General features: G+C 45.1%; 1 protein-coding gene across 3 annotated transcripts in view; it reads right to left on the minus strand.

Moving 5' to 3' along the window:
* The window catches only part of LOC147122628 (janus kinase and microtubule-interacting protein 1-like), a 546,134-nt gene that overhangs the window by 407,351 nt on the left and 125,970 nt on the right, over positions 1 to 12,813 (minus strand). The gene's annotated exons all lie outside the window — the stretch shown is intronic.

Here is a 12,813-nt window from a genome sequence, read left to right on the forward strand (position 1 = left end):
CCACCGTCTGCCCCACCTCTGACAGAGACTGTAGGTCCCGCATTGGACTCATCAGTCACCTGCGAACTCATTTTTAAATGTGGATGCAAGTCATCCTCGGTTCCGAGGGACTGCCTAAGAAGAAGAAGAAGAAAATGGGAAAGACTGTGGAGAGATCTAACAGCCCAAAACTGGCCAACTATGAAGCACTGTGGGCCATCATCAGCAGTGAAATTGACTATCACCACAATCCATAACCTCATGGCCCAACACAACCCTTACTCCGTCATCACGCAGGTCCGGTTAGCTCAGTTGGTTAAAGTGTGGTGTTAATAACGCCAAGGTCGCGGGTTCGATCCCCGTACGAGCCACTTATTTTGCGGAGCAGGCTCGAGGGGCCGAATGGCCTACTTCTGCTCCTATCTTCTATGTATCACACCAACCCTGGTTTAATGTAGAAGAGATTGCCAGGAGCATCACCTCAGAATGTGGTACCATCCTAACAAAGCTACTAAACACAAAAAACCAGCACGCTATAGACAGAGCTAAGAGGTCCCACACCTAATGGATCAGGACAGAGCTCTTTAGCCCTACAACATCCAGTAATGAATGGTGGTGGACAATCAGAAAACAGGAGGAGGCGCCATGAACATCCCATCCTCAATCATGGTAGAGCACAACACATGAAGTATTTGCAAGTGTCTTCAGCCAAATGTGGTAAGTGGACAATCAGACTTGGCCTCCTTCCAGCATAGATACCAGTGTCCAGTCAATTAGGTTCTGAATTTTGCCCGTGGGCATCCAGCAGTCTTTGTCTCTTTTGGTATAGTTCAACCAGGAGTGTCTGAAGGTCGACCTCATTAAATTTGGGGCTCTTCTACGCTGCCTTTCAGTGCCCTGCTAGCTTCTTTGGGTAACTCTGCCTGCTCTTCCACTTGAGGACATTCATTAAAAGTGCCACAAAATCTTACACGAGTGCATCTGTTACAGTCACCCATCAATCAACTAAGTCTTGCAAAAAGTTCTTCACGTACCTGGTACTCCCCTAGCCTGCTGCTGAAATCTTCTGTCATTCTTACCAATATAATAGCTGCACCTGAAATATTCCACCCGCCCCAGCGAAGTACTCCCATGTTACACAACAGCTGCACTCAGCCAATGACAGTGGGTATAAAATTGAGCTGACCCTGCGTTCTATGGCAGGGTCAAAGCTGGGGTAGATCGGCGGGCAGAAGTCCCACCCTTACAGCGCATCACTGGGACAAGTGGCCCTGTGGACATTTTTTTATATTTGTTCTCAGAATGTGTGCAACACTGGCAAGACCGCATTTATTGCCCATCCCTAGTTGCCCTGAGATGGTGGGACATCGCGAGCCCCTGCAATCCTTGTGGTGATGGTGCTCCATACTGGCGTTAGGGAGGGAATTCCAGGATTCTAAGGCCTGTCACTGGGACTCATAATTTTGATTTCCTCTTGAGTGTGGCTTATCATGATTGGAAGAAATTGAAATCTTATTAAAAATAATGTAATATTCATTTCTTAATGAATTTTTAAATACATGCTACTTCCTGGCCTGTATAAGGGGGGAGGGGGATATTTACTATCTATCAGGATGTCCTAATTAACAGGATTAAATTGCATTAAATGAGAATGCTTTCTACTGGGGCATGCACCTCACACATAAGAGTGTCAGATGACGATAATTGAGTAGACTGCACAACATGCTGTATTGGTGATGCATTACAGAGGTCATAATAAAGGAGCCTGTCCAGCCCAAACCTTCTGCCTTCCCATGTGTAAAGGTAGGTAACCTTGCATAACATTGGCTGCATTGTTCCAGCAGGACAGCTCGCAGATGCAAAGGGTATTGTATGCTGCACATTCTATTTAACAGTCACCATCAATTGGAGGTGGAGTGCACCAGAAAAAAGCTCATATAATAAGTGTTGAAGTCTGTTAATTAGGGCATCCTGATGGAAATGAAACTATCCCATTTATCTGCTCACCTCCCATTAACCAAATCTCATTAGTGCTCTTTATGTACACTGGGAATCAATTAGTATCTGAGCTAAACACTCCCCATAAAGGACTGGCCCCATTAAACAGTATTAACTGGATATAGGTTTATCTATTTATCAACAATTTATGAACAGAGAATGGTTTCGGAAGTAACTCCTGAGAACGCTTAAGAAAGTAATAATGTGTCAGTTAATTAATGCATAATGCTGACATGGACTCGAGGCTGAGGAAATTAAAATAATTTTCTTTCAGCGATAAATCAAACAATATTTACACAAACAGAAAAGAATCCAGCAACCTGAACAATCTTTCCAACAAAAAAAATTAGTAATATTCTTTTCCCAGAATGTATAAGCAGCCATGTAAAGGGCCCAACTTTAAATCTTTGTGCATGCTGGGATGGTCTTGGCATTAATGGTGAACAGAATTAGCAGCGGCTACATTTGTACGCTACTTTTTTATTCTGTTTTGGAGCTAGCGTTTAGTACACAGCTACCCCCAGCCAATCGTGTGCTGTGTGTAAAGGATATAATAACAGATTCTATGACAAGCCAAAGTTCTCATTATGCACACTGCACCAGAATGGAACAACAAGAAACATTCTGCTTCTCCCCAACACATACTTTACACTGAAATTTTAAGTGTTATAATAAATGTCAAATATTCTTCACGTCAAAACAAAGGTTTCTTATCCCGGAGGGTTTATTTCATTTCTTTTCTACAAAACAAAATGACTGTTTCTTACCAGAATGTATTTAACTGTTTTGCGCTTCATAGCACAAGATGAGTATCAAAAACAGTGAACAAAATAAATGTTTTTCATTCTGTAATTTATTGGCCCGTAATTTGCGGTCAGCGGTGAAGCAAAGGCGTTTGCCACTGGTCCCGAAGCAAGCTTCCCACAAAGACAAAGATCTAGCGGTCTCTGTGGCGAGAAGTTCGGCTTTCCCGACATCCAGTTGAGATCCGTGTAAGTTAATGGGGAATCCCTAATGCGAGCTGCTGTGGCGTCAACAAGCTGTCTAAGCAGCCAATCACATGGCAGAATTCTCACAGACTGGGAACCCGGAAGTGAATAAGCTCTAACTTTTAAAAAATGTTTTAGATAGCAAAACAAAGATTGGGGCTCTCACACGGGGAAAAGGTAAACCTGAAATAAACATGAACAAACTTAAAACTTTTTTTTCCAAGTTTCTTAAAAATTGGAATTTCTATTAAAATGGATAAATTTGGCACACCGCAAAATTAAATTTAGTTTTTCAGGGCCATAACGTTTGTTTAGCAGTCAATACACTGTTAAAACCCCAGTTACACCTAATCCAAAAGGGTCTAACTTTTAATGGGGTATTTAACAGCGATATTACCGCGGAAAAGCCCAAGTTTGTGTCAGTTTCTCTGATTTCCCTGATTACACCGATTGCCGACAATAGCGGGTGGGAGGGGCGCACAGTGCAGCCAGTGTCGGAGCAGTGAATATCTGACCGCAGCTTCAGGATTTCTGGTTAGGATGCACATGCGCTAAATCCTGAAGTTGCCGTCAGTTTCAAAGGGGTAATGACGGCGAACACTGTTCGTTCGCTGTTATTACCCACCGCAAATTCCAAGCCAATAACTAACCCATTGCTCTACAGTGGTTTACCTTTCCAAGATCCAATGTACTTCAAACCTGGAAATGCAAGCATGCACCTCACACAGTTTTTGGCACCTTGTTATGCTGCGTAATTATATTAACAGTCGCAGCTCCAAGGACACACACTGTGATGCTGAAAATCCCAATTTTACAGTAATAACGCTATTCAGATGACAGGACTAGCTGTAATACTCTATCAATATTAGATTATCAAAACATTCCAAAATATAAAATACATTTTAAAGCATTTGCTTCCTCTTAACTATATCTTCTATATTTTCTTCATTAACTTTAAGTTTGTCTTATTTCTAACTGGCATTCTCGGCTTCAAACAAAAAAAAGAAAAAAATATCTAACTTAAGAATTAAATATTCAAAAGCAAAATACTGCGGATGCTGGAAATCTGAAATAAAAACAGAAAATGCTGGAAATACTCAGCAGGTCAGGCAGCATCTGTGGAGAGAGAAACAGAGTTAACGGCCCAGAAATTCAGGTTGGGGGCTTCCCGCAGGTGCAAGCCCCCGATCTGCACTTACCTTGTGCGCCAGCAGTTGAGCTGTAGGGCCCCGTGGAATTCCGATCCGGGGCCTGGTCCAGCTGCCGGCGCGCAGTGCTTGCGTATCCCAGGGGCGCAGTTAGTTCGAAGCATCCCCTGGGATCACGTGGGCCATGGGCAGCCAATCGGAGCAGGGAATGCTCCATTCATTAGTCTTGACAGGAAGTGCTGTCAAGACTTATAAATACTACGGCCCCAAAATAGCACTAAACCTTCAAATAAATTTTTTAAAAACATCACATTTTTTAAATAAACTATAAATTACATGAAATAACTTTTAAACAATAATTTAAATTTTTGAAAAAAATAATTTTATATTCTAACGGGGCCAAAAATAAACTTACCTTGCTTTAAAGTATTTAAAAATAATAAACCTGTGGAAAAAATGTTTTAATTTTAATTAATTCACCACTTACCTTGTAAAAAGCAGGCCTTACGCCTGCTTTTTACATTTCTAAATTCTGCAGGCTTACTCTCCCGGGAAAACCTGTAAAAAAAAACTAAGTTTGATGCGCACGCGCAGCCTCCCCCGCGCACGCGTTTGACCTCTGAACCTGTGCTTTCAGGGGAACGGAAGTGCCGGTTTCCCGCGCATGCGCAGTGCATGCTGGAAACCGGCACTTCCATTGGGCCTACGGGTGAGTCCCGAATTTCTGGGCCAATGTTTTAGGTTGTTCACCTATCGTCAGAACGGAATTAAATATTCAATTTATTTTTTATTTCTATGGCTTTAGCTCGCTGGAGCTTGGGATTGATCCCTCCCCTCCTTCCACCCCACCTTCGACAGGCCCTGATTTTAAATTCCAGGTGGATTCCCCGCTCAGCCCTGAGTTAAAATTACAGTCGGGTCTCAATGATGTCATCGGGCCGCAACATGCATCTGCAAAGAAGGACCCCGGTGGCTCTGGGCGGGTGTCCTTGCTGCCTGCTCGGGAGAGCAGGTTAAAATTGCAGATGTTGCGATCATGGCGGCTTTTGAACAGGTTAAGAGCTAGGGCGATTTTAACTGCCTACCCGCCAGGTTTCTGCTGAGCGAGTTGGGTTAAAATCGTACCCTTGTTCTCTGTCTGAAAGCTGACTCTCAAGGCTGGCTCTTCTGCCGACTGAGTGTCAGAACATTAATCTTTGACTTAACTGTGTCATGGGAGCTACCGAGTCAAGCTTCTGGTGGTTTTTACTGGCTGATTTCGGGTGCAACCCTGAGCAAGTTATCATGTCAGCAGCTCAGGGCACGACATGCTGCGGAATGATATTATTTTACTGGCAATGCTTGAAAGGGTTAATCCACATCATTCACCATCTCCTGTTTTGGGTGCATATTTGAGGTTGATGGCCGACTGAAAGTTTTATGAAACGGCCTCCAAAAGTGCACGTTAATCATCTTGGCTTCAACTGCAGTGGTCTAAGTGGAATTAGTACAGTGTGCACGCAGGCTAGGAGTTTCCGCAGAGCTGCTCCCGCTCCGTACCCGTTAGTTCACGGGAACTGTGGTGGAAACCCCATTTATACATGTAGACAGGGTTCCGCCGCACTTCCTGCAAAGTTACGTTGGCGGAGTGGGAACAGCTCCTAAGAAAGTTCCTGGCCATTATTATTTATTAGTTTTTAAAACTTACTGTGTGCTGTCAATCAGGGAAAAAAAACTGTTGCCGTACATAAGGAAGTGCAAATAAAAATTTATAAAACACTTTCTTTTAAAATCACTGTCCCTGCATGTTTTTTTGGAAAGCATATACACAAAGCTTCAATTTTGGTGCAAATTGACAAATAAACTTGGCTGCCACCAGTGCCTCAAATTCCATCGCTTTATTTCAAATGCTTCTGGCGCACATGTATATGCATTTAATTGTGGAATTTACCCCTTAATTCCCTATCGCAGTCTGGTCCTGATGTCTGGGCAAAGTGATATACCTTGTGATGCTGCATTCTGCTTGCACAGCTATATAAACAGAGCGGGTAGCGAACCAGCACACTTGGTATTAAAGAGATATTTAAAGTCAGATGATTCCGCTCCTGTTTGCCACTATACAAACTATATCAACAATAAAGAAAACCCTCAGGTTTCTAATGCAAAAGCAAAATACTGCAGATGCTGGAAATCTGAAATAAAAACAGAAAATGCTGGAAATACTCAGGAGGTCAGGCAGCATCTATGGAGAGAGAAACAGAGTTAACGTTTCAGGTCGATGACCCTTCGTCAGAACTAGAAAAAGTTAGAGATGGAACAGGTTTTAAGCAAGTGTAGGGGCAGGGAATGGGGGGCGGGGAGGAAAGAACAAAAGGGAAGGTCTGTGATAGGATGGAAGGCAGGAGAGATTAAATGACAAAAGGGGTGATGGTGCAAGGCAAAAGGAGATGGTAATGGGTCAAGTTAAGAAACAAAAGGTGAGTCCAGATGAGGTGTAAATGGCGATGGGTTTCTAAGTTTGGAGCTTTTGTCAGTAGACACTGTTGGACTCTGCACTTGCCTATTCGATGGTGAACTAACATGGGCTGCCACCAACCTCCTGCCTTCCCATTTCTTCTTTTTCAGACATGACTCCTCGTCACTTTGTATAAAAGAATGGGTTAAAATGTTTTGGGGGAAAAAAACAGCCTGAACCAGCATGTCACATGTCGTAATCCTCCACCCAACTTTTATTACAATCCTTTTGGAACCATGCTAAGAACTGTAACACGTGGATTAAGTATCATTGCAACCACATGAAGGGCAGATATGACCGAAGTAACAGGAAGACGGGCTGGCGGTAGCATGTTTTCCTACTGCTGTCACCATTTGCTTTTTCCCTTCCCTTGGTCAAACTGCTCCACAATGGCCCATAATTTGCTGTCAAAATAACGGTGAGGCGAAAGGCACTCAATGTTATTTATGCACGAATGTTACAGCAACTTCAGGCGAGGGCAGATGGGAGGTTAAATGTGGAAATCCAAAAGTTGCTGTCGGAGTTGCGCCACTCTGCCGTTAGCATCGTGACAGCGGCATCTCGCTGTCTGCCTCACCATTGAAATGCAATGAACGCCGTGAAGTTGCTGTATTTGCGTGGTAGATATGAACTCAACTCACCACAGAAAGTTAAGTCTTACCCATTTTTTAAAATATTCATTCCTGGGATGTGGGCATTACTGGCAAGGTCAGCATTTATTGCCCATACCCAATTGCCCTTGAGCCGCCTGCTTGAACCACTGCAGTCCGTGTGGTGAAGGTACTCCCACAGTGCTGTTAGGGAGGGAGCTCCAAGATTTTAATCCAGTGGCGATGAAGGAACGGCGATATATTTTCAAGTCAGGATGGTGTGAGACTTGGAGGGGAACTTGGAGGTGATGGTCTTCCCATGCGCTTGTTGCCCTTGTCCTTCTAGGTGGTAGAGGTCGGCAGAGGTTGTGGGTTTGGGAGATGCATTTGAAGAAGCTTTGTCTTGGATGGTGCCGAGCTTCTCGAGTGTTGTTGGAGCAGCACTCATCCAGGCAAGTGGGAGAGTATTCAATCACACTCCTGACTTGTGCCTTGTAGATGGTGGAAAGGCTTTGTGAAGTCAGGAGGTGAGACACTCGCCGCAGAATACCCAGCCTCTGACCTGCTCTTGTTGTATTTCTGTATAAACTCGCGAACCCAATTTTGCGTACACTCTTTTGTAAGGAGTTGCAGAATTCTGGGGGTATTCCGGACCCTCATGATATCCGGAAGGTTACAGCCTAGTTAAACTTATTTAAAGTGCTATCTGGAGGACGGTAAGATCTTCAGTCGTTCATTTCCTTTAGGGAGAGATAGCCTGAACCTTTAGGCCCATATAAGCGTCTTATGGAATTCGGCTATCTCTAACTTAAGTTGAAGGTGAACGTCTGGGGAATACGCCTGATCTGGGGTAGCCCGAAAGGGCTAGGACTTTTAATTATCCCTTCACCCTGTGGCCAGAGAGGTTCTGAAAATTTGTGTCAGAGCCCCTGCAATCTCCTCCCTTGCCTCACACAGCAGCCTGGGATACATCTCATAGAGTCATAGAGTTATACAGCACGGATAGAGGCCCTTCGGCCCATCGTGTCCGCGCCGGCCATCAAGCCCTGTCTAATCTAATCCCATATTCCAGCATTTGGTCCGTAGCCTTGTATGCTATGGCATTTCAAGTGCTCATCCAAATGCTTCTTAAATGTTGTGAGGGTTCCTGCCTCCACAACCCTTTCAGGCAGTGAGTTCCAGACTCCAACCACCTTCTGGGTGAAAAAGTTCTTTCTCAAATCCCCTCTAAACCTCCCGCCCTTTACCTTGAATCTATGCCCCCTAGTTATTGACCCTTCTACTAAGGGAAAAAGCTCCTCAGTATCCATCCTATCTATGCCCCTCATAATTTTGTACACCTCAATCATGTCCCCCCTCAGCCTCCTCTGCTCCAAGGAAAACAAACCCAATCTGCCCAGTCTCCCTTCATAGCTGAAGCGCTCCAGCCCTGGTAACATCCTGGTGAACCTCCTCTGCACCCTCTCCAACGCGATCACATCCTTCCTGTAGTGTGGCGACCAGAACTGCACACAGTATTCCAGCTGTGGCCTAACCAGTGTTTTATACAGCTCCATCATAACCTCCTTGCTCTTATATTCAATGCCTCGGCTAATGAAGGCAAGTATCCCATATGCCTTTTTTACCACTTTATCCACCTGTTCCGCCGCCTTCAGGGATCTGTGTACTTGCACACCCAGATCCCTCCGACCCTCCGTCTTGCCTAGGGTCTTACCATTCATTGTGTATTCCCTTGCCTTGTTAGTCCCCCCAAAGTGCATCACCTCGCACTTTTCTGGGTTAAATTCCATTTGCCACTGTTCCGCCCATCTGACCAATCCATCTATATCGTCCTGCAGACTGAGGCTACCCTCCTCGCTATTTACCACCCTACCAATTTTTGTATCATCCGCGAACTTACTGATCATACCTTTTACATTCATATCCAAGTCATTAATGTAGACCACAAACAGCAAGGGACCCAGCACCGATCCCCGTGGTACCCCACTGGCCACAGGCTTCCAGTCACAAAAACAACCTTCGACCATTACCCTCTGCCTTCTGCCACTAAGCCAGTTTTGTATCCAATGTGCCAAGGCACCCTGGATTCCATGGGCTCTTACCTTCTTGACCAGTCTCCTGTGCGGGACTTTATCGAAGGCCTTACTGAAATCCATGTATATCACATCCACTGCGTTACCCTCATCCACACACCTAGTCACCCCCTCAAAAAATTCAATCAAATTAGTCAGACATGATCTTCCCTTGACAAAGCCATGTTGACTATCCCTGATTAATCCTTGCCTCTCCAAGTGGAGACAAATTTTGTCCCTCAGAATTTTTTCCAATAATTTTCCTACCACTGATGTTAGGCTCACTGGCCTGTAGTTCCCCGGTTTTTCCCTACTTCCCTTCTTGAATAATGGTACTACATTAGCGGTTCTCCAGTCCTCTGGCACATCCCCTGTGGCCAGAGAGGTCCTGAACATATGTGTTAGAGCCCCCGCAATCTCTTCCTTTGCCTCACACAGCAGCCTGGGATACATTTCATCCGAGCCTGGGGATTTATCCATTTTTAGGCCAGCTAAAACCGCCAATACCTCCTCCCTCTCGATGTTAATATGTTCGAGCATATCACAGTCCCCCCGCCCTATTTCTATGTCTACATCGTCCTTCTCCATAGTGAAAACAGATGCAAAAAATTCATTTAGAACCCCTCCTACATCTTCCGGCTCCACACACAGATTGCCACTTTTGTCCCTAATGGGCCCTATTTTTTCCCTAGTTATCCTCTTACCCTTAATATACTTATAAAACATCTTAGGATTTTCCTTTATTTTGCTCGCCAGTGTTATTTCATGGCCCCTCCTTGATCTCCTAATTTCTTTTTTAAATATCCCCCTGCACTTTTTGTACTCCTCTAGGGCTTCCTCCGTCTTTAGCCTTTTGTATCTGCCAAAAGCCCTCCTTTTTTTCCTAATCCATTCTCGTATATCCCCTGACATCCAAGGTTCCCTGTGGTTTTTGGAACCACCCTTGACCTTTACGGGAACATGTTGCCATTGTATGATCTCAATCTCCCTTCTGAAAGCCTCTCATTGCTCCGATGCGGATTTTCCTACAAGTAGCTGATCCCAGTCCATTTTGGCCAGATCCTGCCTTATCCTATTAAAATCGGCCTTCCCCCAATTTAGAACCTTTATTTCCAGCCCATCCCTGTCCTTTTCCATGACCACCTTAAATCTCACCATATTATGGTCACTGTCACCAAAGTGCTCACCTACTAGCACTTTTTCCACTTGGCCAGCCACATTCCCTAGAATTAGGTCCAGTACCGCCCCCTCTCTTGTAGGACTTTCTACATGCTAGCTCAAAAAGCTCTCCTGGATGCACTTTAAGAATTCTACACCCTCTGAGCCTTTCACACTCTGACTATCCCAGTTAATATTGGGGAAGTTGAAATCCCCCATTATTATTACCCTATTATTTGCACATTTCTCTGAGATTTGCCTACATATCTGTTCCTCTATCTCCCCCTGACTGTTTGGAGGCCTATAGTACACTCCCAGCAAAGTGCTTGCCCCCTTTTTGTTTTTAAGCTCCACCCATATGGCCTCATTAGAGGAACCTGCTAATATATCATCCCTCCTTACTGCAGTAATTGACTCCTTAATTAATATTGCGACACCCCCTCCTCTTATACCTCCCCCTCTGTCTCGCCTGAAGATTCTGTACCCCGGAATATTGAACAGCCAGTCTTGCCCCTCCCTCAACCATGTCTCCGTGATAGCAACAATATCATACTCCCATGTGTTTATCAACACCTTCAGTTCATCCACCTTATTTGCAAGACTCCTTGCATTAAAATAGATGCCATCCAGCCTTGCCCTTATATGTTTGCCCTGTCTACCAAGCTGACTTGTTTTTTTCTCTATAATTGGCAGCACATCACCCCCTATTTCAGCTCCCCTCTGTATCCCATCCCCCTGCCAAGTTAGTTTAAACCCCCCCCAACCGTGCTAGCAAACCTCCCCGCAAGGATATTTGTCCCGCTCTGGTTCAGGTGCAACCCGTCCGACTTGTACAAGTCCCACCTTTCCCAGAAGCAGGCCCAGTGATCCAGGAAAGTAAAACCCTCCCCCCTACACCAACTCTTTAGCCACGCATTCATCTGCTCTATCCTCCCATTCCTATACTCACTAGCACGTGGCACTGGGAGTAATCCAGAGATTACAACCTTTGAGGTCCTGCTCTTTAATCTGTTACCTAGCTCCCTAAATTCTTGATGCAGGACCTCATCCCCCTTCCTACCTATGTCGTTGGTCCCAATGTGGACCACGACCTCTGCCTGCTCACCCTCCCCCTTAAGAATGCCCTGTAGCCGCACAGTGACATCCATGACCCTGGCCCCAGGGAGGCAACAAACCATCCTGGAGTCACGTTTGCGGCCACAGAAACGCCTATCTGTTCCCCTTACGATAGAATCCCCTATCACTATTGCTCTCCCACTCTTTTTCCTCCCTTTCTGAGCAGCAGAAGCGTCCCTGGTGCCAGGAAGCTGGCTGCTGCTGCCTTCCCCTGGTGAGTCATCCCCCTCAACAGTATCCAACTTGGTATACCTGTTTGAAAGGGGGATGTCCGCAGGGGTTCGTCTGGGCCTGGGGATTTATCCACTTTTAAGCCCGCTAAAACCGCTAGTACCTCCTCCCTCTCAATACTAATTTGTTCAAGTATATCACAATCCCCCTGCCTGATTTCTATGCCTACATCACCCTTCTCCATAGTGAACACAGATGCAAAATATTAATTTAAAACCTCACCTACATCTTCCAGCTCTACACACAGATTGCCACTTTGGTCCCTAATGGGCCCTACTCTTTCCCTGGTTATCCTCTTGCCCTTAATTCTTCCCCCCAGTCGCTCTCTCTCTTCCCCCCAGTCGCTCTCTCTCTCTCTTCCAACAACATGCCCTCAAAAAAGCCTCGGAACCGCCGGGCACCCCCAGCTAGTATACTTATAAAACACCTTGGGATTTTCCTTTATTTTGCCTGCCAGTGTTTTTTCATGCCCCCTCTTCCCTCTCCTAATTTCTTTTTTTAAGTACCCCCCTGCACTTTCTATACTCCTCTAGGGCTTCCACTGTTTTTAGTCCTTTGTATCTGCCAAAAGCCTCCCTTTTTTTCCTAATCCATTCTTGTATATCCCTTGACATCCAGGGTTCCCTGGGCTTGTTGGTCCCATCCTTGACCTTTATTGGAACAGGTTGGCATTGTACTCTCTCTATTTCCTTTCTGAAAGACTCCCAATGTGGATTTTCCTACAAGTAGCTGATCCCAGTCCACTTTGGCCAGATCCTGCCTTATCATATTAAAATTGGCCAACCCCAATTTAGAACCTTTATTTCCGGTCCATCTTTGTCCTTTTCCATGACTACCTTAAATCTCACCAAATTATGGTCACTGTCACCAAAATGCTCTCCTACTGACACTTCTACCCACTTGCCCAGCTACATTCCCTAGAATTAGGTCCAGTACTGCCCCCTCTCTTGTAGGACTTTCTACATGTTGACTCAAAAAGCTCTCCTGCATGTACTTTAAGAATTCTGCACCCTCTAAGCCTTTCGCACTCTGACTATC

Source organism: Somniosus microcephalus, chromosome 2 (genome assembly GCF_052327205.1).
Source record: "Somniosus microcephalus isolate GS21.2 chromosome 2, FLI_Smic_1.0, whole genome shotgun sequence".
NCBI classification, from domain to species: Eukaryota; Metazoa; Chordata; class Chondrichthyes; order Squaliformes; family Somniosidae; genus Somniosus; species Somniosus microcephalus.